Source organism: Motacilla alba, chromosome 3 (genome assembly GCF_015832195.1).
Source record: "Motacilla alba alba isolate MOTALB_02 chromosome 3, Motacilla_alba_V1.0_pri, whole genome shotgun sequence".
Classification (NCBI taxonomy): domain Eukaryota; kingdom Metazoa; phylum Chordata; class Aves; order Passeriformes; family Motacillidae; genus Motacilla; species Motacilla alba.
The window spans coordinates 113,056,522-113,083,255 of NC_052018.1; the positions used below are offsets into that span (position 1 = coordinate 113,056,522).

General features: G+C 41.2%; 1 protein-coding gene across 22 annotated transcripts in view; it reads left to right on the forward strand.

Moving 5' to 3' along the window:
- Positions 1-26,734, forward strand: part of PLCB4 (phospholipase C beta 4) — a 182,531-nt gene that overhangs the window by 20,343 nt on the left and 135,454 nt on the right. For 3 of the 22 annotated variants that reach the window (XM_038131229.1, XM_038131226.1, XM_038131221.1), the window contains 2 exons: positions 3,906-3,996; positions 5,664-5,787. The exons of 16 other annotated variants lie outside the window; for them this stretch is intronic. The gene's annotated coding sequence lies outside the window, so the exon portion shown is untranslated. The remainder of the gene's footprint in view (positions 1-3,905; positions 3,997-5,663; positions 5,788-26,734) is intronic. 3 more of the 22 variants (XM_038131232.1, XM_038131224.1, XM_038131222.1) reach the window with 2 other exon arrangements.

A 26,734-nucleotide genomic window follows, 5' to 3' on the forward strand; every position in this document is an offset into this window, starting at 1 on the left:
AACATTCTGGAGAGTTTGGATGAGTAGGAATTGTTCTTTTGTCTGTTCCCCCTCAGGCCCTATAAACTCCAGTGATAACCATTCCCAAACAGCTGCAAACTCAATTTAGTTGGGCAGTCTCTGTCTTCCAGCAGATTCTTCTCACCTTATGTTTGTGGAGAAGTTCTTTACTTTCTTTTAGTACTCTGGGATGGGTCACTTGCATACCAGTTCATGTTCCCTTCCTAGTCTGAGTCTTTTATCCATCCCATTGGCATAAAGGATTCTTACCCTTGTGGCTTCAGCTGTCTGAAAACCACTTTTCCTCCAGAAGCACCAAGCTGGCACAAAATTCCAATTGCTTTACCAATCCAGGCCTTGAGCAGGCTCAGAAAGTTGTGGCAAATGTTAGTTTCTGGCTAATCCTGGCTGGGGCCTCAAGCTTAGCTTAGATGAGCTCTTTGATTCCTGTTTTACTGCTCAGGTGCAGAGCAGGGCACAGACTTCACATGAAATTTTTGGAAGTGACAGTGATGAGATGGTGCATTTGCTTTTTATTGTTCTTCTAAAACCACATCTAAATGAATACGAGAGTTCTCCAATGTCATCTGAAATGAAATCATGTGAGAAATCTCAGATGAGGATTCCAGTTGCTGGTGGATCTGCTCTAAAGGGATCTTTAGTAGGAAAATTCCTTGCAGAAAAAGTCATTGACACCAAAGGATGTGGTTGTGGTGTTTATCTGGAACTGCAGAATTGGAAGCAATGGTACAAAGGTTGTAGGCAGTGCTCTACCTATCCTACCTTGGCATTAGTGGTTAAAACAGACTTGTTTTCCTTGTTTTTCACTCCTGGATTGCTGGTTTATCCGTGTAGTCTGTGCCACAAGCATTTGGGAATCTGCTGCACTGTGACCTGGTGTTCTGTCACAGTTGGTTTGTTTATTTGTAACTGATAAAAATAATTCTTCTGTGGGCACAAGTACAGTTTAAAATAATTGAAAAAGAAAAAAATAAGCCTACATTGGCCAGAAATAGCTTTCTTGGAAAGTAGAAACTTCTGTAAATATCTTTGTAGAGCAGTGGTCTGAAAATACAGATAGGGCTGACTTCTTATCCAGGTGCAACAGTAGAAAGCTTACTAGTAAGAGGCTTAGAATGAGTTCCCATTCTTAGAATGAGTCCCAGGCAGGACTGTTGGTTCATTAAGAGTGATAAAGGAATAGGAGATGATTGAGTTCACCTAGAGTGTCTGTTACATTTGATGCTTTCAAAATAAGAGTAAATATTACAGGGAAAAGCCCTTTGTGAAGGAAATTAGGGATGTTGCTTTTCATTTTCCACTGGATCCTCTTTTTAACCATTTCAGCATAGCATGAGGAAGGATATGCCATAGGCTTTACACAGCATCCTGGAAGTCAAAGACCTCAAAAACTTTGTGAAAAAAGGAACAGCAGATTTCAAAACTCCTGACTTTTTGCATCAAGTAAAGATGAAGAGAACTTGGCTGCATAACAAAACAAAAGTAGCCCCAGGCAGTCACAATTTGTACAGCCAGTTTTAGGGTCTGTGAACAGCATGCTGCAGTTAATATTGGTTGCATTGAGGATGCCTGGGAGAGGTTTTCTGGGTAGAAGCCTGTTAAAATATCACATTGTTAAAGATTAAATGGGGCCATTCTGTGCTATCCTGTGTTTGATTAGAGTGTGATTCCAGGCAGTATTTCTTTAGGAGATGAGGTCAGGCAGTGCATCCTTAAAGGTTTATTCTGTTTACATAGTGGTGGGTGGGAGGACAGGCCTGTGCAAATGGGAGATGGTGCCTTTATCATAACACATCATTTACCTGTAATCATGTTCCCCTTAGGAGAGCATTAGTCATGTTATTGAATAATCAGGAGCTGCAGGAACTTTGACCCCTCTCCTAGTCTGACAGAGATTGAGCTGAAGAGAAAACTAGCCAAAGAAAATCCTTTAAATGAAAGGTGGTTTCCAACACTGTGCAAAGGAGAGAGGGCTGAATCCCTGTTCAAGTTTGTAGTGTGAAACTGGGCATGATGTTCACTGGGCGTTCCTGATTGGAATAATAATTAAAACAATGTACTGTTTCTCGCAGTTAGCTCATTGATTTTATTCATCAACACTTCACAGCTGATTTTTATGGAGGTGAAATAAGATCCCTGTGGTATATTTACAGAATTGCAGACCTTTCATGTGAAGGACACGGTCTGAATGTTTGGCATGTGCACTTTTGATGAAATTACCTGTGCTCCTGTGGGTACTTGTGTGTCACTGTATGTCTGAGTTAAGAGCAGCATTCCTTGGCCAAACCTTGATGAAGTTCTCTCTGTGTAATGTGTTTCTGCAATCACAGAAACATTCTGCACTTGTTTTTCTTGTGCCAGGGTGGAACTCTCACACCTACTGAGCATAATTCAGGATGAGTTTTAGTCCCAAACTGTTTGCTGCCTGGTCATTATAACGGGCATGGTAACTGGTCCCAAATGGAAGTGACACTTTATAGGGGAGAGAATAAAGAAAAGTTGCCCTTCTTGTTAGGGACCAAAGCCATTTGCTCAGATTGCTGTTGTCAAAATAAAGAGGTTTTCACTCCTAGCTTTAGGCTGTGTCTCCAATGGATATATTCTTACTGTTCCTGAAAACACAATTAACATTTTTGTGGGGGTATTTTCTACTTGAGCTGGATTTTGCCTCCATTTTAGCAATGAATCCCCCAACTGTTCTCTTAATCAGGTCCTCTGAATCCTACAGCCTATCTGATTCTTTTTCCATGTTATCTCTGTCTTCTGGAAATTGAGTCCTTATAGGTCTAAAAACTTATCTGCTGTTCATAAGCAACATGCATAGCTCACTAAGGTGGGGTGTACTCTGAGTTTCCCTTCAGATGGCCAATGTTTTCTTTATAATAAAGTTCTCTTATTCTTAGCACATTTCTAGGTCAGGAATGCTTAAAATATCTTTGGTCATTAAAACTTGGAGTCAACAGTATAAAACAAAAATAGAGAGGCAAAAGAAAAATAAATGAAGCTTACTGCATCCAGATGAAGTATTGTTTTCCAAATATTCCCTGCTGCTTGTGATCATGTTGTTGTCTTTGTGCTTTCCTCTGGGAGACTGTTCTGTTTAATTACAGCAAAATCCAGCATTGTGCAGACATTTTTGTGAGAGAGGTGAGCGTGGAAGGGACAGAAAACATAGGTGGTGGCAAAGGTCTCAGCCTGAGAAAGATTGTTGGTTTGGAGAGGAGGCAGAGCTCTGGGAGCTAAAAGCAAGTGATAACAAAAGCATACTGATAATTTATGGCAGGTGTGACTGTCTCGGTTGTCAGGCTCTCTGTAGTTTCGTGTACATTTAAACTGACACTTGTGATAAAGAAAACAGAGGCTGGGAGTGAGAAGGGAGACTAATTTCTTGTCCCTGGATGCTTGTTCACACCAAAAGCCTGTGTGAGGAGTGAATCAGGGACTGAGCTGGCCCAAAAGCAGACCTGATACATAACATTCTCAAAGGTCGTTTCTGATCTGGAGGAGAGGAGGCTCCAAGGGGATCTTACTGCCACCTTTCAATATTTAAGAGGGTCTTAAAGATGAAGACAAACTTTTTAGTAGGGTCTTGTGACAGGACAAGCAGTAATGGCTTTGAATTGAAACTGGGTATATTTAAGGGAGACACAAGGGAGAAATTTTTTACAATGAGCATGGTGAAAAAAACTGGAACAGGTTTCCCAGTTAGATTGTGGGTGCCCCATCCCTGGAAACATTCAAGGTTAGGCTGGGTTGGTCTCTGAGTTGAAGATGTCTCTGCTCATTGCAGGACTAGATGGCATTGAAAGGCTCTTTCCAACCAAAAGTATTCCAAAAGATTTTTTTTTTTTTTAATCTGAGTCAGTTTTCATTTTTTCTGCCAGAGCAAAAGTTAATGGTGAAAGAATGAGTGACTGGTGGACTTCTGAAGGGGATTCCAAAGTTTACCAGACTGCTGCCTCAAGTTGGTCTGTGGTAGGTCTGTCTGAAACCTGAATCATCAGACATTCTAATGCAGAAAAAGGGAGAAAACAAATTTTGGCTCCATAAATTTTAGTCGTTTATGATAAGAGTTGTCTTAGGCTGAGAAAGGTTGTTTTCTTTGTCTGTGTATTTCTTTAAGTGACTGCCTTGTAAAACTGTCCTGAAAGATTTATCTGCCATTCCCCAGGAAGGAAAGACTTTGCTGTTTTTTGAAAAGATTATATAAAGAACTAAGTCATAGTGTTGTTTTATTCAAAATTTCTACTACATCAATGCCCGAAGTTAAACCTTCTTCTTTTAAAATGGGTGAAGTCCTGATTTTGTATCCCAAAGTGCAAGAGTATGGGAAGAAGAGGTCAGAAAACAAGAGACACAAAGTGGCACCATGTACTGTTTGGCCTCAATAAAACCTGAAGGAAGTGAGGCTCCTGCAAACCATTTTGTTCTCTGCGGGTTCAGCTCTCTAAGACATATTGGGGTTCTTTATGGCTTCCCCTCTCCCCCTTCTTTTCTGTTTTCTGCTTGTTTTCTAAGTGGATTGTATTGGATCCAGGGCACAAGAGCCTGCTGTAGTTACCCAGAGGAGTGTGTGAAATGGAGAGAGTGGAGTGGAAGGGAGTGGAGGAACTCTTCCCTCTGGTGTTTCTCAGCCTACCTAAAGCTGGCATGACTCAGTGCCTGAGCTGGAGGGCAGAGACCTGAGTGACATTCCCGTGTTCCCAAGGGAAACCACTGCAGACACAGTTGTGGGATTTTTGCCACTGCCTTCAACTGAGGCCAATTATGAGAGAAATGGAGAGTGAAAGAATTAGCAGGATGATCTGAAAAGTATGAGGAGAGCTGCAAGATAAAGGCAGCAAGGTAGCAAAAGTGGGAAATGTCATCATAAAACTGTCAGATACAGGAAATACCTACGTGGTGGGAAAGAAAGAGAGAGGTTGTGCACAGCTGAGTTTGGACAAAATGTTTTATTCATTTCTGACTCTCTTCTCCTGTTGAAACTGTCTGCCAAGACCTACTATTGATACAGCAAGATTACTGGCCTGTTGGATGCTCTCTTTTAAACTGATGTGTCTCCTCCTGTCACATGAATAGTGCATTCATCTTTAACCCTTACTGTTTTCTGGCAAAGCAAAAAGGAGAATTACTAAATTATTGCCAAAAACTGCATTGTATTTTGAAAGGATTTTTCCTTTCTGCTCTAACTGATATGGAGGAGCAGTATTTGGTTGAATGTAAAAAAATAAATCTGTAAACAGATGCTAATCAAAGGCAAAACTTCTCAGTATTGTCTGGCTTTCCAGGAGCTTGCTTGTGTTCTGCTGTTCATATCTAATCTGTTGTAATTTTGCTCTTAAGAGGAGTATTGCAGTAGAGAACAGAGTGTGTGTGTGTGTGTGTATGTGTTATGGAGTCTGTCCCGCTGCAGCTGCTTACCCAAACTAATCCCTTTTGATCACAGTACCTGTAGAAACTGCAGGCTGACAAGGTGGCACGTGCTGTTCCACATCAGGATGATTTCTTGGAGGCAATGGAAATACCTGTGGCAAATTGAATTGACATTTTAAACTTCATTTGTAATCGTGGTTATTATGATTTCCTCTTTCTTTGTGTACATATTTGGGATCTACTAAGTGTAAATTTTCCACGCTCAACAGGTTGTCTAAGCCAGAAAAGTAGGAAATAACTCCCAAAAGAACTGCTGCCAGATCTCTGAAGCACGTATTGAGCTGTTTGATCTGAAACACAGTGTGTAAGAGGGGCTGTGCCAAGTTTTGAAAGGTACAGTATGTGGAGTGATGAGACTGCTGTCTAGTTATTTTCTGTACCCAAAGGGTAGAGACAGACAAACAGGGAATGATGTTTATTGCTTAGCGACACACACACCACTTTTCAGTGGTTTGTATTTTAGCTGTTGTTTCTTCCCCTCAAAACTAATGACACTTGTTAAACATTGCAATGAAAAGTAGCAAGCGAATCTACTTTGATTTCACAGCTGCACTTTTTGCTCTCTGCTCGGTACCAGACTGAGAACTCGGGTCAGCAACGTGATCATTTGCAGTTAGCAAATGGAAGGACATCTCTGGGGCAACTGTAGACACTGCAGGTATTTCTTGTGCTGATGTACGAACTGCTTTTTCAAGATCTGCAGCACCCCTTTCTTGGGCATTTGTACGTTTTGTACACTTGGAAGACTTTGACCGTTTGTGCTGGGTTTGCAGTGGTGTTTTTGTAAATGACCTGATGATCAGGTTCCCTTACAAAGGAAGCAGTGCCTCACTTACCTCATTCTATCAGATCATCACACGTGTGTATCCAGCTCCTGGTTGTGAGCATTTGGCCATACAGTTCTGTCTGCCTGAAAACTAGCAGGGTTCCTTTGTTCTCTGCTGGCCTTTATGGTCTGCTTCTGTGTCAAGGAGGTAGTAAGCAGCCACCTAGATATTCTGAAAAATCAAAAAAATAAACTTCTGTGGTTTAAAATTAATTTTCTTTTGGCCCTTTTCTACATTGAACAATTTGTTGCCTGGATTCTATAGAATCTTTTTTCTTGTTAAGTCGTATTTAAACACAGTTGGTGAACTGGGAAGCTTACCCTTTTAAAATGTTAATCAGTTTGAGGCCATTTCCAGGTGTATATATTGGAGGAAACCAGAGGCTTTCCTCTGCTCATCACCAATGTATGAGCATGGAGGCTCTTGTATTATCACATATAATCTGGAGTCAGTTTTCTCATTATTAATACTCCTCTGTGTTAACTGGCACTGAATTTGCTGCCAAAGTGATGGTATATTGGTGGGAGGGCAGTTGTCCTGTCCTCTGCCCAGTAAGTGTGATCAGCAGTTTTGGCTTGGCTGTGCTTTTCCTGTCCCTTCTTTTCCTAGCAGTTCACAGGAGCTGGCAGAGGTGGCACAGGACAGCAGGTGACACGAGAGCAGGAGATGATGCCATTGAAGGCACTGCCTGTTGTACTTGTGGCTGCAGCAGAAGGGGCTGCAGTCAATATCGTAAACCCAAACCCAAGCTCTTTGACAGTTTGCTGCTTATCTTTCCTCTGCCTTTTTTTTTTTTCTTTAAGAACCGTGTCCAGAACATGAGGTTTGTTTCCTTATCTTCAGTATTTTTGTTAGCATTTGATGTGACTTGATACAAACAATGTGAATTTGAGTCAAGTGGTTAAATGTTAAAACAGCTTCCCACATGTGTTGGTTTACTGCCAGGGAAAGAAATACAGCACAAATGCTGTATTTAACCACTAATCAAACATTTATTATTGTTGAAAGAATGATCTGACAAGGATAGAGCTGGACTAAAGTGTACAGGTTGTATTTCATGGAAGGGAAAAGCTTTATTAGTATTTGAAGAATGGCTTTAATTAGTCTGACTGTTGGTAGGTGTGTTCATTTTCTCAATGTACATCTGATATAGCATTTTTCACCAACTTATAATTGGCAGTTTCCCATAGGAAATAATCATTATTGGTATTATAAAAGCACTTTGTATCTATCACATTTGGGAAATGAAAGTTTTGCAAAGGTCAGAATAAAGTGTGCCCCCAATTATGCTAATAACTCATACCACAAGTGATCCACTAGAAGGTTTAATAGCTTGGTAGTCCTCTTTGGATTTTCTGAGAACAGGAAGAATTAATATTACATTTTGACACTTTATAGAAAGGTGAAAAAAGTAGTCTTCCTTCTCTCTAGCTCTGGAAGTTTGTACCTGAACTCTCTTAGTTGCTGGAGGATATTGAAATGTTTCAGTTAGGATTTGTTGGGCTTTTTATTAAGAATTCTTTTTAAAAGCATTTTGTTTCTCGTCGCACTGAAGTTGATGTCTTTTTATTAATGATCCCATGGTTGCATGGTATGTAGCATGTTTTGACATTTGGAGTCATCTGTAAGTTTTATTTGGAATTTGACAATAAAGTCTAATAGACTGATTCTTTTGCTAGATTGCTGAAGTAATTCATATTAATAACTTGGTAGGAAGTATTAAACCTTATTAAAAAAAACCTCTTCAAAATGAAAATTTTACTGCAAACTAAATTTTAATTTTGCTTTTCACCTGCCAAAAAAAAAAAAAAAAAAAGAGAACCATAGCTTCCTTTGAGGGGTACTGCACATCTGTACTAAACAGCAAAGATTGGAGTAACTAAACCATCCAGAGGTTTGCCAAATGTCACAAGAAATCTTCAGGATATGATTAGTTAGAAATCATTGGATTCTGGATTTTCTTGTGTAACATACCCACCAGAGAGATTCCCTTAGAGCCAGAGTCTGTGTTGCTTGAAATGGCTTTTTCTGTTTGTCATTTTGCAGCTAAAACATCACTAAAAGGCTAGCTGGAATGATTTACTCCTGAGAGTGATTATTCTAATACTTGCACCGTTCCTGGGCATCTCCTGAGTTGTTAAAGAACCCATCAGGAGAGCAGTCTGGAAGCTAACATTTGCAAATGTCTGCAAATTGAATTATAAATGTCTCTGGTAAACAAAATGTTTGCTGCACTGTGTCAGCTCCACTTCGAGGTCTGGCTGTGCCAGGTACGTGGGGTTTGTAAGATACTTTGGGAAAATATAAACGGCAATGAAATAAATAGCTCAGATTCATTCATCTCACGGGGTTTTTTAAGTGTAGAAACGTTTTTCCTTGCATTCTTTACTTGAAACTCTTGTCCCTTTTCCTGTGTTTTCTGTAAGCTTTACTTAAACAGAGATGCAGATGGTTTATTGCTCCTTTTAGGGGAGCTGTAAATGGGAATATTGACAAGTCTGGCACTGACAGAGGAGGCTGTTAGAAATTTGCTTACCCTGATTTGATGGGCTGCACTCGGAGAGCTGCTGCTTGTGCTTTACTGGAGGTGCTGTTTTGCTGCTTGCAGCGATTAGGGCTGTAGCAAGACTGCCTTCATAAAATGGCTCTTACAGAAATGTTCCTTTAGGACAATTCTTCAAGCAGCATTGCAAGCAAGGCCTTTCTTGCATGAACATTTCTGTTTTGAGCGTGTTCTGGTGCAGTTGACCACACGTGTAAATAAAGAGAAGGATGGGAGCAGGCTGTTGGTAGACTTTAAACTTCAGTCTTGGTTTTGTCCTCCTGGGAGTTTTTTCTTCTGTTTTGGCATTTCTTTATTTTTCCATTGTCAGTTGTGACAAATGCCTGATGCTAAGTGCAGAGACTCTTCGTCTTGGCTGGTTTTTTATACTCAAGTTCTCTCCACAGGCAAATTACTCTTCTTCAGCTTAAACACCTCAGTTCAGTGAGGGGACATTATTAACTCCAGTCAAGCTGTTTTTACCTAGAAGAGTATTTCTATGCAAATGCCGTGAGGAAGGGATAAAGGCAAATTTGTCAAAGCTACCTGGTGAAGCTCAAACACACGTGATTCCGTGAAGGATTCTGTTTTTCATAGCCTACTACAGCCTGCGTGGTACAGTCCAAAACACGTTTTCCGGAGCAGATCCTAACTTTCGAGTATGAGGCACGCAGCAGAAGGTAAAATTAGGGTCCAAAAGTAGTTTTACTCAGCATATGTAGTGAAGTACAGGGCAGTATTTGTTTGCTTAGGTGTGCACTGCATTCCTCTCTTGGCTATGGTTTCGTTAAATGTTCAAAATGGTGTGGATTTTATTCCATAGCTGTGTGAACAATTCAATCCTCTGAAATTTTTCTGACTGTCCTAATTTTTTTTTCCATTTGAAGCTTTGCTAATGCAGGTCTCATCACTGCTCACTCTGCCAGAGAGTCAGGTATGTCTCCTGATGGTACTTGTGCTTTAGATCAATGGGGACAAAGTGATCCAGTTTTTCCTTCCTTCCAGGTACAATTATGGGTCTCAATATAATAAAAATAAAATGATTGAATATCTACAGAGGTTCATATGGCATATTTTCCATTTATTTTAAGTTGGGAAGCTAAAATATCTTAATTGACAATCCCATAAGGTTTATTTTTTATGAGCTCTCTTTTCTCTCTGCGGTTTTACATTTTCGGGGTATTGCTAATTCTGTAAATTTAGCTATCAGAGTATTGTAATTTAAGGCCAAATCCTTCTCACAGTTGAAAGAAAAAAATTGAATTGGTTTTATTGGAGTAGAATCAGATTTAAGGGGCAGAGCCTGAATAGTTTTTAATTATTCTAATCCCTGGACAGCTTTTCAGCCAGGACACTTCACAGGCACTAATAACATTTTATATCAGTTGAGTTTCCCCTGATGTAAAATATAAAGATCATGAGTTTGCCGTATAGCCTGCTAACATCAGTGGGACCAGTTTTTCTAGCTGCGTGAACAGGCTCTAAGAAAGACGCTGTATAAATTTGTATTGTGGTGCTCTTGTGGAGTTTTTTTTTTGCTTGTTGTTTTTGTTTTGACCTTTCTTTCTCATGGGTCACTTCAGTTTATTAACGTAGTTGGCAACTGTCAGGTCTTTTCACAAAGTCTTGCAGCTCCTGTGGCAGGCTGTGGTTGAAATGCTGTGTTTTGGTGCTTGAGGGTCTCATGTTCATATCTTGCACTGATGTAGGAAAGCAGAGCATCAGAAAAGTGACGCTGGTCAATCACAGCGGTGATTTTCTTCTCAGCAAGCAATTAATTCTTTAACCAGGCAAGTGTTGCCATTCCCACTCCAGTTGTACTCAGCAATTTCAAAAAGTGGCAAAGTTTTGTTTGTCAATCAGCAAACAAGCATGAAAAGAAAAACTGTGGTGGAACACAGGGCTGTGGTAATGGGTCAAAGGTTTGCGTGACTCTAACATGCCAAATTAATATTTCCATTTCTTGAAAAATCTAAAGAAATGTGTCTCAGCAGCTCACCTTGAATTTAGCATGGTTGCAGATAGTTTTGCTGTTCTCTTCTCCATTTGGCTTGTATGAGAAGAAATATTTATAGGCTGCTTTTGTTTAGGAGAACCCTTAATTTGCCCTGTAACAGAAAACACCAATAATTGAGGAAGGTGGTTTAGGTCCTCTTGTTAGGTGGCACAGGAGATTTTGTCCCTTTCCATGCATGTGCAGAAGGACAAAGAGAAGTTCTTCCCCTGTGGCTTCTCTAATGAGTTCTAACACAAAGCTAGGCAGGTTAGAATTTCTACACCCCGTTGAACCAAGCAAATCATGTGGTCACTTCTTTTTTACCCTATTCTGCTTCTAGCGGGGGGTACAAAAGTGAAGGATGTATTTATTTGCTACTGTGAGAACAGATGAAATTCCTGATCTTCCTTTAACGTGGATGGGATTGCTCTCCTAGTGTGGGATGCCAGGATTTCACCAGCTGTGCCTACTGGCTGCGGAAGTTAAAGCTAATTAAAAGCTCAATCTAGGTTACCACTGGACTGATGCTGCTGGAAGTAGTCCCTGGCCTTGTCGTGGATAATGTGCTTTCCATCACAAGTGGATTCCTCTCTCTTGTTACTGCCCACGTGCAGTCCACTGCTGCTGCACGGTGGTGCTCAGCCCTTTTGCAGTGAGGTGCTTTCCCATTCTGTATCGATTTGCTTTTGGAATGATGGGAGATGCTACAGGCCACTCCCAGGGGGCAGTGAGTTAAAGCATTCCTGCAGCAGTGCTGAATAACAGGCTAGAGCAGTGTGTAGATAAACATCTTTTGGAGTCACTGGGGTAGATGTGTTGGACCACAACAGTCGGTGCTCAGAACTAAATTAAAGGTCACCAAAACACAGAGCTCCTTCAAAAGTCCAAAGCACCACGTGTGTCTGACTGTGTTTTGTTTCTGGAGACATAAAAAGAGATGTTCCACACCCAGAAAAGTAGCAAAGAAACAGCATTTGCCATGCCAGCTAAAGGGTGTGAAAGGGAAACCCGTGTATCTTGTACCCCTTATTTTGATTTTTGTGCTGATATTCAGCATACAAGTGGTTATGATGTAAAATCTAACCATGTCATGTACCGTTTTGTGCAGAGGAAGGAAATATTTTTTTAAAAATTTTTTTACTGCTAATGAATAATGTTTCTTAAAAATAACTCAAACCAGGAGACATCAAACCTGAAATGGTGAGCTTGGAATCTCTGTGTGCGCTGTCTCAGTCCAGCTCCTGTCGCAGTAGGCTCATGTATGTGTGAGTATGACAGGTAAGGAAGGGCTGAAAGTGAAACTCCTGCATCCTTCTTGATGGAAGGAGTAAATGCTGGTCTGCAAAGACTCTTTGTGTGGATCATAGCCAGAAAGATGTTACATGGCGTTAAGTATATTTATAAATATATAGATCCATAAATGTGTTTGTGACCCATGATCTGGTTTTTCCTCAAGTCCGCAGCATCTCAGACGTGCACCTGAGTTTTGTGTGTGGATAAGAGCCCTGGGGGATATTGTGGTGCTCCTACCATTTCCTTAGCTCTTTCTCTCTTTGCTGACCGATGCAAACATCTCTATCTTCTTTCCTCAGTTTCCCCTTTCTCCTACAGCAGCATCAAAGAATAGGATGTGGTCTTTCCACAGAAGCTCCTTGGATACCGTGAAGCTGAAGGATATTTAGTAACCAAAGAGGAAAATTGGAAAGTTTTACTTCAAGAAGTCTTTGGCTAATATGGAAGAAAATGGGTAGTGCAGGCTTATCTAACAGGAGGAGCTGTGCTGGTCAGTTGTTGCATAAGGGGAGTGTGACTCAGTGGCTGGTTGTTTCTACAGTATTTCACTGGTTCCAAGGTATGATTTCTTAAGAGCTTCATTTGACATCACTTAAAAATTCTCTCTTATAATGCAGGAGAGGACAAAAGCCTCTTGGAGGCTGGCCATAAGGTTTGTTGTACACTTTTCATTTAGAAAGAAATGTAAATTTGTCTGATACTATAAAAATCAACTTGTTTCATGTAAGCTGTTCCCTGTTTGGCGTGGATGGAAAATTCTCAGTCAGTGGCAGGTAAGGTCAGCATGAACACAGCCTGCTCCCTAAATCATTTATCATTGATGTGGTGTTTAGTTCTGTACTAAAAAATAAACAGGCACATTCCTTTTTTGTTTACATAGAGATTTAGAAATAGTTATATTGCCCTTCATTCTTCTAGGTTTTATTAGAAAAGACACTGAAGACAAATAGAACAGTGACAAAGCTAATAATAGGTCTTTTATGGAATGTGACTTATTTTGCCAAACTAGAGCATTTTTACATCCTTGTGCTTTTAGGCTGACTTTTCTGTAAAAGGGGGGAAAGGGCAGTGCAGAGATTTGATTTAGATTTTATTTCAGCCGCGCTGAGTCAGAGTCGCTTGTTGTTTTCTGTGAGCTGCATGTATAGTTTTTATTGTATTTTTATATTGCTCTTTTTTTAGAATTGAGATGAGCTGCTGTTTCTGCTTTTCCTTCAGTCATGAAACATCCCTAGAGATGTTCTGTCCAGCTGGCATATTTGCTTTCTCAGAATGTGTGTATGTACTCACCTGCAGTTGCAGTTCTCATGTCAGGTGTCAAAATGGACTTGGGTGTCCTGTAAATCAACAGGCAAAATGCTGGAGCCGCAGGAGCTGGGAATGGGGCCCGCTTGTGCGTGTTGCTTTACCCTCCCAGGTTTGGTTTATTTGGTTTCTATCCTCACTTGCATGGTGCTCCCATTGTGTGTGTGAGGGATTTCACACGCAGGTACTTGCCCAAGTAATTTTAAGAGAGAGCACTTCCAAGGGCAGGATGGCAGCTCTTATCTTCAGCGTCCCTCCAGTGCTCCTGGCACGACAGGAACATGGAGCTGCCTATGAATAACTAACTGAATGTCAGCAGTTAGAACTCTTATTAAAATAGGAAGCTACTGTGACTGTGTTTTCTGCTCATTGTCTCTCTTCTAGCTGTTGTTCCTAAAAGTAGTGCTCATGTCTGAAAACTGAAAGCTGAATCTCTCTTGCTTCCCTTTGGTATTATGTTTCATCCCACACAGAAGTGGCATCCCACAAATGATAATTGCCATAGGTAGAAATAGTCTGCTGCAATAATAAGCTCCAAAACACCCATCCCCAGCCTGTGCAGCTCTTTGGAAGTCCTTGCAGTGTGGTTCTGGATTGGCTTCCTCATCCTCTCATGAAGGAGGGATTCACCTTTTCAAATATAGAGCAGTAACCTTCTTCTCCCTCCTCCCACTTCTCTCAATTATCAGGTGTGCACTATATCTAATTTTAAATTAACTTGTCACCCTACATCCCATCTGTAGGGGTTTACAATTTTAAACCAATTGCCTTTGAGGTGACTTTATATACTGTTCCATTAACATATACATATCAATTCTAGGGCACTTACAGACTACAGAATAAAATCCCCTCTTGAGCAACACATCTTCAGGGAAAAGTAGCTTGCACTTGATTTGCTGTCAAATGAGAGCTGTGATATGTCAAAACCTAACACTGAGCAGGGTGGTTGAATGACTTGAGTAATTGTTTTAATACAAGACAATTTAGGGTAGCCTTAGTCTAGATGCTGAGTAAAAGATGGATATTTTCTTATCTTGGTAGTGTTCCATTATCCATGGATATTGTAGTACAATGTAGGAGAGAGTGAAGCCATACGTGCCTGAATTTGTGAGTACATGCATGACCACCCAAGGTACTGAGCTGTCCATGAAAGCATTTTTACATTCATTTTATTACAAAATTACATAAATAAAATGGTGGGAGCTTAGACTGTGTGTGGGACTGTTAAACCCTAGATTTTGCGTTGTGTATCACGTTGTTATCATGGCGTGGTTCAGAGTGTGACACTGCTGGAAGGGCACTATTCCCACTTGGCTCCTGGTCAGAGGCTGCTGTCACCTCGGGCAGGAAGGAGCTTTCTGTACTGGAACGAGCACTGTTCAATTTTATACTGCAGCCCAAAGTCTGTGCTTCCCTCTTTATCCTGAGGAAAACAGCCTCAGTGGTGTGATACAGAAAAGTCACTTGCCTTGGGAAAAGCTGTTTTTCTTCCCTTTTCATGCTGCTGCAGCTGTATTCCTGCCAGCAAAGATGAAGTGATCTGGCTTTCCAGAGGTTGTGACACAACTGATGGTTTCTTTCAGAAAGAGGAGAGCCTCCCTTGCACTGAGACACCAGTAACAAGTACCAGAAATCGGCAGGTCTCTAGCCCAGTGCCATTAGCCTGCAGGCAGCTGGCCCTGGCAGGCTCCCTTCCAAAGGAAAGGCAGCTCAGAGCGGAGGGGTCCCTGGGAAACAGCAGCCAGGAATCAGGAGCTGCCACAGAGGCAAAGAGAAGGGGCTCCAGAGGAAGGCAGCGAGGAGATGAAAGAGGCTGGCAGGATGAAGGCAAGGGAGGAGGGAAGCTGTGTCCAATACCTGTGTGTTTGGGCAGGAAGAAGAGCAGGGATTATCTACCCCAGAGTAGCTCCAAGGAGCTGATTGCAGATCAGCTGTAATTTGAACATAATTTTCAGGAATTTATTACTCAGGCCTTATTTTCAAAGACAAATACAGGCAAATGCTGTATCTCGGGATCAAAGGGCATAAAGTGCAGTGAAATGTCAGGTTATTGTCTCAGCAGGAGAGCCTGAGCCTCCGAGGCAGCCAGACCACGCAGTGTGCCAGAGGCAAGCCTGCAGAATGAACTCAGGGAGGCTCTTTATCTCAGTGGCTGTGGAATATTTTCCACAGCTGTGCTGTAATAGCTGGATCTGGTTTTATTTTGTGAAGGGGTAAAAAGGCAACCAGGAGGTGGCAAAAAAGAAAAGTAAAATTGGTAAGGAAATGAAGCTGAACCATTTTGGAACTCAATCTTTTTTTCCCCTTTTCTCCTTTTTTAAATTTTTATATAAATCAGAATATCCTTTCAGTTAATTGCAGTGTGTATCACCCAGCTCTGCCTACAGAAGGGCAGGGATGGGTGGAGGTCTGGTAAAACTTTGGCTCATTGGCTCAGCTCTCCTTGCTGCTTCCTACCTGACTGCTGAGTGCAGCCACTAAAGCTTTGTCTAAAAATCCTTTCTCATGCTATTTCTTTGTTTATGGCTTAAGGAAGATAAAATCTCTGACCATCCAAATGTGCTCCACATTAATCCAGTGTGCACAGTAAAGGCAGTCAGTGAGAGAGAAGCCTTGTGTTCTTGGTATTTACTTACTTTTAAGTAAATGCATCTATTGGACTGACATTCACCTTTGTGCTTGTGGATACAAGCAAAAATGCCAATTCTTCCATGACACACTCAAGTGTCTGTAATACTTACACCAATAAAATACCAAAGCCAACAAATTGTTCCAGACTACATGTTGGTACAATTTTTATTTTATCCCTGATGTCACTCTATCTCAGAAAAACCTCAGCAATGAAACACATGCTATACATTGGAAAAAGTTCAAAAAGTAAATAACTCCCACCTTGGTTTGATTTCCTGCTCCACTGCCTTGAGTTGGATAAGTAGTATGTTGCCCAAATGAATTACAAATGCTTCATTTTAGGAGGGAGAAGGAAAAATATACAGAACATTTTGTTGTATCAACCTGTATCATTTCTGTGTATATCTTACCTGCAAACAGCAGCCATCCCTATGGCTATAGAATATATAACTGTAAATAACAGATTCCAAAATATTTCTAAAATGAAATTATAAAAAATAAAATGAAAATTACACAGGGGGACTTGCATATGGTTATGTGCATGCACCCTTCTGGAATACAGGAAAACCCAGTCTTCAGGCAAGAGGGAACAAAAAAGAAAAACCCACCAAAATATCCAAACAGAAAATAAATAGCTGTTCCATTTTAGAGCAAAAGTAGTCTGAGGAGAGTGCAATGCAATAATTCCAGTGTTTATTTTGAATAGTTTCTAGCTGGAGTTCTCATGCTCAGGGACTGAGGGGACTGTCCCTTGAGGAGCTGCTGAGTCCAGGTTGGGACTGGGAGGACGTGCCAGTCCTAGGCTGAGGCACCTCTGGAAGCACTGGAGGAGGACACTGGGCTAGTTTGCTTCCATGGGAAATTGGTTGTTAGGCCCACGAAAACCAGGCTCGAGGGAAACTTGCTGGGGTTGGCTTCTGTCTGTAAAACACTTTGGTTTGCCAGGAATTGCCACGTGGCTTTGGAGAAGTGTCCTGGTCACAACATGTGGTGTGATTCCATGTGCAGCCTCGCTGGCTGGATGGGCTCCGACAGACAGGACCTGGCCGTGGCTTTCCTCAGCTTCTGCAAAGCCTAGGAACCAGTCATGTTTCAGACCAAACTGATGAAACCTTTTATTTCTCCTCAGCAACACTTAGCACCCTGTAAGTCACCTTCCAACTGGTAGCTTTCAGCTTTGCCCTTTATATTTATCAGAAGGCGACCACAAAATCAACAGTGGTATTTTTTCTGTCTTTGCCCAGTTTACTTTGTGCATTAGACAGTGCTCTGTAAATTATAGCTCCGCTTTTTCTCTTGAGTAGTCAGCCAGGCGTGCTCCCGTTTCACTTGTGCTGGAGATCCGTTTAAAGGTTACCCAGTCCTCGGAGAGAGAAGAATGTTTTAAAAACACAGAAAAATGAAATAGTGAAATTCAGTGAATTGCTGAGGGAGGAATAGGGAGAGCACAGTGAAAAGAAGGTTCTTGGATCTGTTTTGTCACTTCCTTTCAGATTGGTAATGTTCTTGTTTCTGATGTTTTGTCCGTGTCACGTACAGCTTCGTGAAAAGTCATAATGAAAATAACATTTTACACTTTATCTAAATGTAAGAAAATTCCTCCTCACTAGAATAGCAATCTGACTCCAGTTATTGGGGGGTGAGGTTAATTAAACTGGCTCCTAAAAATACAATGTCCTGCTGTCTTAGTGTGGTGCAGTTTTTGTGTCCTGTTTCTTTGTGTTCTTGCCCTCCCTGCTCTGTTGGGGTGTGGAATTGGAAAAGCAATTGAACTGAATCAAGTTTGGGGATAACTTTCTCGTAGCAAAGGGAAAACAAAAGGCTGGGATAGAGATCTTTTACCTGAGGGAAATGTGAGCAGTTTTATTTTTAAAGGTGGGTTTCCCCAGGTGCCAGAAGATGGTTTGGGAGGCGTGGGAAATAGCTCAGTGCAGGGAGATGGTCATTCTGTCCATTCTGCACATACATTTGTAATGGTCTGTGAGTAGTTTTTCTTTTTAATCAGCATAGTTGAAACCTAGAGAAAGAGGACAAAATGGATAAGGGAGGGAGCAGCATATTCCAGCACAGGAAGATGTTTTGAGGTGTTAGCAAGTATTAAACCTCTTATTCCTGGCACTACCACACAGCTTTATCTAAGGAACAGTTTGGATTTTTCACTGGTCCAGTAAATTATAGTGTGGGCTTTAAAGGATGGTTTTTTGGTCATGACCTGTAACACTTTTTACTGTAAAACTGAAGAATAATTTTGGTTTATTATGTGTTATTTTTTTTCTTTCCATATTAGTAGTTTTAATTTTGGAAAGTTGAGAGGGCATGGCAGTTTGCCAGCGTTAATGAGATACAGTTTTGTTTTAGTTTGGAACTCAGCAGAGGCGATTCATGGAAAAATTGTGTTTTATAAGTATGAATAGTGACTGGTTTAGATGCTGTCTCATGCTGCTCAGCTCAATGAAGGACTCAAATAATAGGATTAGCAGTAGATTTATGGAGGGAAAATTGCTAATTTGAAACATATAAACTTGTATAAGTATGAAAATACACATCTTTGAGACATACTTAATACTTATTGGACAACCACATAAGTTTAACATTACATTTATTTGTTTTCTTTACTAAAATTTGCTTCAGATTTCTTTGTACTGAGATGTTTCTGTGGGATATATCAGCTCTTTTCCTACTTTCTGAGTAAAAAACATTCCCTTTCTGATAGCATGCTAATAAGTGATTATCTTGTTGATTTGTTAAACATAGTAATGTGCACTCTAAACACCTGTACTGTCAATTTAAGGTTTAAAAGAGAACAGATGTCAAGGTTTGTGACAGGTACACGCAGCTGTATAGTCTCCCTCCTTGTAAACTCTGTATGCAGCACAAATGCTTTATGAATATTTATCGGGGCATTCTTCAAGCTTGCCCAGCCATATTCCTACACTTTCCTTATTTGTAGGCTCTAGGAAAAGAGGACAAAAAGATCTTTCTCACTACATTTCTTCAATAGTGGAGTTACTTCAGCTCAAGTTGATGAGTGTTTAGTTTTCAGCTCTTCAGGAGAAGTGTTGCTTTTCCCAGTTTAGAGTTCGCAGTAGTTCATTGTTTTTTAAAAGAAAGAAATACTAATTAATCTCGCTAACATCAAAACCTAAAGTATTTCATTCCTTTCAGAGGTTTTAAAATAGGCCTTTAAATGTATTTTGTTCAATGGATGATTTTACAGGGAGAGGATTTGATTTGTTAAATGTCAAGCAGTGTTATTTGTGGGACTGTTTTCATTAATGGCAGTGTGAATAACAGCTTTCCTGAATTTATTCCTGTGTTTGCCTTTGCTGAATCAGAATTTAATAAGCTCGCTGTGTGGAAAACTGTTCAGTCTCACTTTTGGGCTTTGTTAAGGAGTCTGTGCTTATGAAAATAGAGATAAACCTTCTGTTAGTCAATGAAGAACATTTGGGAAACGAAGGAGAATGCAGCAATTTTCATCTGTTCTTTTAAATATGAGCTAAATTATAAAGTAGAATAGCTCTGGAAAAGCTTTTAAGTTATACCTTTTAAAAGGACTACTGTAGCCTCCATCCTCTCTCACCTTTACTCCAGTGAGTCTGTGTGTTTTGCTGTTTAATGTAAAGTGCAATATATGATGGATTGTTTTTCTTTACCCCTCCCTTTCCTGCTGTGAAGGGATGGTTTGGTTTTGGTTTTGTTTTGCTTTGTGTTTCAAAATTTGATCTTTAGAATTTAAATTCCGCCTTATGTTTTAAAAATAATGCTACATGAAGGTGGAAATTCAGGGATAAACTGATATCCCACAGTTTATCAGTAAGAAATAGAAATGTGAACTGTAATTGCAGTCATCAAGTGGTCATTGCCATTGTAGAGGAGGAAGAGCTGGCACAGCCTCTGCTGAGAAGCTCCCACAAGTCCTGACAAAAGGCTTTTCCAGAGGCAGGGAGTGTTTGTTCTGTGGCTCAGGTCACTCAGCTGTTCCTTCTCAGTGATTAACTCAGCTCGGGCTGCTGAGGAAGTTGATTGAGAGCTGCAGAACGTACCTTGTTTGACCTTTGTGCTCCTCTGGATGACAGGGAGGCTCCAGGAGAGAGCTGAAGTCACACAGCTGAAGTTGTGCAGAGCACAGTAAACAAAGCCATCTTGTTCTGTTCCCTCAAGTAGTACCTTTCTTTTAGAGAAACCAGCTGCATCTCGAGTGTAAATGAGAATATCTGCTGCAAAATTAGAATAACTGCTAAAATCAGTAGTTCCTGCCAGCTCCCCCAAAACAGAGATGAAAAACCACATACCGAATTTCTCACTCAGTTCTGAACTCAGCCCTTTGTAGCTCTTTGTTTGTTTGTTTTTTAAAGAAAAGGGGCTCATTAGCATGATTACTAGCACACCTAGAAGATCAGCCTTTGCCGGGTTCTGCCCATGCACTCTGACACACGGGATGTATTTTTGTGCCTGCTCTGAGGAGGAAGCTCTGTGCAAAGCCCAGGCAAATCTGCCTTTGGTTCATCAAGCTGCCCTTGGTGTCAGGACAGCAGCTGTGCAGTGGGACCAGCAAAAGGCATTTTTGAAATACTTTCCTGGAGAGCCTCAGCCCAGTGAAAAGGAAGGTTGCTTCAGCTGTTTTGTGCATGCTTAATGGCAGGAATGCTTGAGGAAATGCTGTGCGACCAGGCAGGTAGTAGCTTGAGAGCAATGAATTGTTCCCTTATTTACATCTAATATTGTTGCAAGTCCTTGGGTTCTCATACCAAGCTGCTGCAATACCCAAGTAGGTCACTTCTTACACCTAAACTGCTTGACAGCCTTTTTAGGGTCAAGTCACATTGGTTATTGCAATGAAAAATTACAGCCCTCTTGGTTTAAAACAATAATGATAATATGAGTATTTTTAAAAGTATTTTCTTATTAAGGAATATATTCTTTAAAGTCTGTACTTTCTCCCTCCCCTTAAAGCAAAAAAATGTTAGCCCATATCATCAGATGCCATAAACTTCAGCAAAATGTCTAGTTTTCACCAGACATGCATCTGTTCTTTTCCCTTTTCCTGCTTATGAGGGGAGATATTTATTCTAGCTGTGCTCTCGTATAATTACATTTTCCTGGTATTCACTGGGTAACAACAGCTGCCAATGTTCTGATCACTTCTAGCCATAAACTGTTCCACATGAGTTAATTTCTGTAGTTAACTTACACGGTGATTTTGAAGTAATTCAAGACCTTACGCTGTTTGCTGGTTTGATTTGCATTTGACTTTAGAAATCGTCTTGTCATCTCTACTCTTGGTTGAATTGAAGAACAGTACAATAAGGGAACATAATCATAAGAGGTTAAAGAAAGCCCTAATCCTCCACTCTCCTGAGCCTTCTGTATTTCTCTCCCCACATTTTTGTACTACTTAGAGAAGAGCTGTGACTGATGCTAAGCTTTTTATGATTAGTGACATTTTCAAGTACTCATTGCTGCACTGATTGTATTTTGTATTGTATTTGCCTTCCAGTAAAATGCAGTATTTCTAATGATTTTATAATTTATTACATTGGGGAAATGAGGTGAAACTTTGCTAGAACAAGTTAATTAACATGCATAAAGAAAAGCTCACATTTCTTTTTTGGATGCTGAAGTTTTTCATTTTTAAAGTAAATTTACAATGCTGTGGCTGTTTCTAGATGTTTTTAAGAATCCTTTCAGTTCAAGGAGTATATGCTAAACAAGTTTTCCACCATTTTAAAACCCAAAGGAACCCTAAAACCATCAGGAGCTGCGAGAGAGAAATGGGAGAGAAAATGTTTGCAGAAGGTGTGATACAAGCAGAAGTTGGTTGGTGCATGGGTTAAGCAGGAATGCAGTATTAGTTGCCACCCAGAAGAAAGGGCACACAAATGGCAATGTTTATGTGCCCAGAGGAGTGTAGAGGCAGTTTTAGGAGACAATGCTGTCTAGCTCCACAGGTAGGATTCATCTTGCCTGGCTTTGGCTGCCTGAAACAAGTCATCTGTTTAAGCTGTTGTTTAGCTTGTGAAGTCCCAGGGGAGAAGAAGGCATTTTGGGGGAATGATTCATCTGCCTTGTCTCAGACAAATACCCTGGGATGTGGTGACGTGTCCTCAGGAGGTGTGACACTGTGCATTGATTAGTAGCCAGGCAGAAAACCCAGCTGGGCCACAGAGCTCAGCTGGGGGGACGTTCCAGCCGTGTTCAAGTTCTCTTCCACCTCTCAGTTTCTCTGTGAAGCTGATGGGATTTGTAGTTCTTCATTTTTACAGTTACCACACATGCTGTTGTCCGATTCACACAGAAGCATTTTTCCCTCCTGTTGTTCTAGTTCAAGCAGTTGCTTTTACAATTCTCAAATGCACTAAAAAAAGTTACTTATATTGAGGTGATGCTTATCTTTGGTGATGCTCAATACTTATATTGAGTGTATGATCTGTTACTGAATTTTGTCCAATGTTCCATGAATTAACACCTTGTGGTTTATATAATTAACAAAGGGGAATAGTAGGTATTTATTTTCATTCTAGAATAGCTGGACAAGCCTCTATTTGATTTTTTTCCAGACAAGCAGATAAAAGTTTAACTGAAAACCGTACTAACACAGCTTTGTTCCCCAATGACAGTGTCTACAAAAATATCCATTTGGTCTTTATCTTCAAACAGCAAAATATCATCTGAGACTATTCGCTCGTCTGTGGCCTACATAAACACTGTAACAATGAAGGGGAGAGAGGTCTCTGTCATGTTCCTAATGGATTGAGAATTTGATCTCCATTTTCTGATGAGAAAGGTCGTGATTACTCAGATTGAACAGAAAGTCATTCTAAAGGTTACAGAACAAGAACCAAGTCTCAGCAATGACACAATAGTCTCTTTGGCCTTTGTATAGTTTGTAATCAGGCACTGCTTATTGACCTTTGCAGGTTACATTTTATTTTAAGTCTCAAAAATTAATACCTTCTTTTTATTATATAAAACTGTCATAAATAGAAGATGGCACGAGAGTTAATCCTCTCACACGGTGCTGGTACTGAAGGAAGCTTTCTTTTCCCTCCATCCTGCTGCTCTGCAGGCAGCTGCCAGCTTGTTGTGCTGGCTCTGCTGAAGCCTTTCAGCCTCAGCTGGGTGGGAGCAGGTCTCTGCTCTGCTCCACTCGTTGAGTGTTGCTCTGAGTTCGGGATGCACAGCCCATCTTCCATGATCGCCATCCCATCCTCCTCGCCCTCCTGCCGCTTGCTCGGCCTCATCCCTTGTTTTTGGAGTGCCACACTGGCACGGCAACAGAGAGCTGAAGGCTGTGTGTTTTCAGCTTCTCCTGCCACCTTGCTCCCTGTGAGGAGCCTGGTCCATCTCCTCTAACACCCCCTTGGGTGCTGCTGGAGCTGCAGTGGGTGTCCCCCCAAGCCACCCTTTCTGAAGGCAGACGAGCCCTGCTCCACAGGGAAGGAAGGCGCTGCCGTCCCTGCCAGGCTCATGGACTGTGCTGGGCTTGCTGCAGCTGCTCCAAGCCTTCCTGAGTGCTGTCCCGGGTGTGGCCTAACAAGCTCGGAGCAGGAGGAGGTGAAACCCCTGCCCTGCCCAGCTGAGGCCAGGCTGCTGCTGCTGCTGCTCTCTCCTGCCAGAGCACGCTGCTGGCTCGTGCTCTGCTCGCTGTTTGCTGCCAGGAAGGACCCTTGGTCTTTTCTGGGAACTGCTGAGTCCAACCACCTCATTGTTTACCCACCTAATTGGCCACTTCTCCAGGTGTAACACCCCGGCTGGATAGGAGGAGTGGGCCAGCCTGTTCATTAGCTAATAAACTGTGATTTGTTTTCCCATATTAGCATGAAGCCTGTGCAAGCCCTGCTGTCTGACAGTCCTGCTTGTTCATCACTCCATGCTGAATGGCTGCAGTAACCCCCAGGTACAGGTGATTTGCTGATTCTCTCACAGCCTCCTGACTCCCGGGAGAATATGGTACAGGTGTTTATGGTCTTTCCGTGCCTATATCCACAGCCTGCTGTGGACACAGGATTTTCTCTTGCTCCTCTGACAAGACTGGATGAAAACTTTGCTTCTCAGCAAGAAGCTTTGTCTCAGTGTGCGTTGATCATCACATTCCTGTGAGCATAGTGAAATCAATAAGAATCCTCAATAATTTTGGTAAATCTCACTGGTTTCTTGAAAGGAATTTAAAAACTAACTGATTTTTCAGTCTTTAGTATTTGAGATTTGAAGTGGAGAAGCAGTTATTTGCATATTGAGAGGGTGCAGCATTTAACTATAAATGGAAAGGAATGAATTGCTGATGATCACTGCTAGCAGTTTCAGTTGTATTTTTGTGTTGAAGGCAGACTATGCTCATAACAGAAAAGCTGAACTCAAAGTACTTTGCTTTCTCTTGAAATACAATGCTGAATAATAATTTCGGGGTTTTTTTGTCTAACTTTCTCATTTGGTTTTCTGAAACTTCAGAGGCTGTCAGAACTGGGAGAATTTATTAAATAGAGCATTCTGTACTGAGGATTTTAGTGCACTGCTGCATGTCCATATTGGTATCAACTAGGAGGGAATATATAGATGAGATTGTAAAATGCAATAATTGCAGTAGCTCAGAATAAAGCCATTATTTTGTTAAATCAGAATAAGTAATGGCTGTATGATTTTCATGTGAAAATCAAGATTAGAGGTAATATGGTGGCAGCCCCACCTCCTTCCCATCTATCACCAGAAGCTTTTTTTGGAGGGGAAGGATGGCAGTCCTCAAAGAGTAGCACTTTTTCTACAACCGCTTGCTCCTTCTGCAGAGAACTGACTTCTCTGTTATTTTATTGCTGCTACCCTCTTTCATCTACTGGTGAAAATATTTTGACCCCTCTGCTTGTATCTATTTTTGGGCAAGGGATTTTTCAGAAGTGTTGAAAGCTCCTTAAAATTTTGGCCAGTGCTTAACAGAAGATGATTCCTGTTAGATTTACTGGAGCATTTAGATACAAACAGTTTACCTGTGTGGGCAAGTCAGAGGTTCCTTGGTCACAGAGCCTGAGATCATTTGGATAATTTGCACAACCTTTTGTACGTTTGCGTGCCCCCATGGGTTTTACCTACATGGCATAGTCTGGTATTTAATGGGATTGCCTGCTAAGGGCTGTAAGTTCCAGGAGTTATGGATGAGAGTTGTAATAGTGCCTTAGAGCTGAGGAAGCTGAGGTCCTTTGTGAGCAGTAATTAATTAAAGCTCAAACCAGTCCCATGAGATGGCACTATCCCCTGTTTTACAGATGGTGGAACACAAAGGATAAGTGTATTGTTCAAGGGTGGGTAGCCAGGCGTTGTCAGATCAGAGATTAAACCCCGGACCTCCTTTTTATAGGGCCATGTTCTAATCCACTTTGTGCTTCCAGTGCTTTGAAATTTGCTGGTACTTATTCTGTACAGCAACTTTTTCATCTCATTTGATCTTTGCTGTATGAGATGATCCTTGAGAAAAAGCAGGGCATTCCATCGATCTGCTTTTGTTGTAAGTCTCCAAAAGGGATTAGGTTACAAATTCTGCCTCTTTAGTACTGTCCAGACTAACTCAAAATGTAAGCACATCCTTTTCTCTCAGATCACAGTATTTTATGCTGCTGCTTTGCCTATAAGAACTAGAACAAGATTATAATGCCACCTTTTCTTCTTAGCATGGCCATGGGGGTGGGATGGGAGTGGGTGTTCTGCTGCTCATATAGAGACAGCATCAATGGGGAAAGATGGGAGAAGAAAGACCTTTGAGCAGTTCAAGTGTCATTTTAAGAAATGTTGCTACTTAAAACTTCTGCTCGTGGTTGTATAAAGAGTTCCTCCTGTTGGAGGTTGAATGATGTCAAAGACTTTATCTGTGTTTTGGCATGTGGTATCACACAGCAGCTGAGGCTCTTTGGTCTGTGGGACTGTTCCAAGAGAAGAGAGAGCACATGTTCCAGTAGGAATTTCAGCTCTGGCGTGTGTTTCCTCTGGAGGTGATGAGGATGTCATGTTGTGTCCGGAAGGCAATCTGGAATGCTGCCCTCATTGAATTTCTTTGTGAGTCCCGGTGAATGAAATCATCTGCTCTCTGTCAAAGGATCTGAGGGGAAGGAAGAAAGATTTTTTTGAGTAACAAAGTGCTGTGTAGTAAACTCATGGTCAAAAATCCTTGTTTGGCTTTGTACTTCTTTTAAAAGCCTTCCTAAAAACCAGATCTCTGAAGTAGTCAGCAATAAGTTAAAGTATATTAAAGTACACTTCTGTGTAAAACTCTTCTAAGTTAAGTGAGTTTGCTGACAGCTCTCAGTCTAGTTCATCCATGGAACCAAAATAGCATCACTCCTGAGAATTCCACTGAGTGAGATAAGCCCATAGGATCATCTGTGTTGTGCTCTTTTTGGGAAATAAAACATTTGACAGATTTCCTTAAGCATTTGTCTTTGGTTGTTAGGAATCAGCCTGAGGACTAGTGAAGCTGGTCGTTTCTGGTTTAGTGTAATTTATTGCATTTTATATTACTTGTATGCACATCCATTTTTGCAGAGTGTCGCAGTTGGGTGGACTGGAAAACAGCTGCGGTGGTAGACTTGAGAAAACCTTTCACATGGATGGATGGATGCAGGGTTTGAGGTGCCAAGCAGACAGGCACAAGATGCAGAGTCCTCACCCAGAAATGTGTGAAACTACTGCTCAGCACAACTC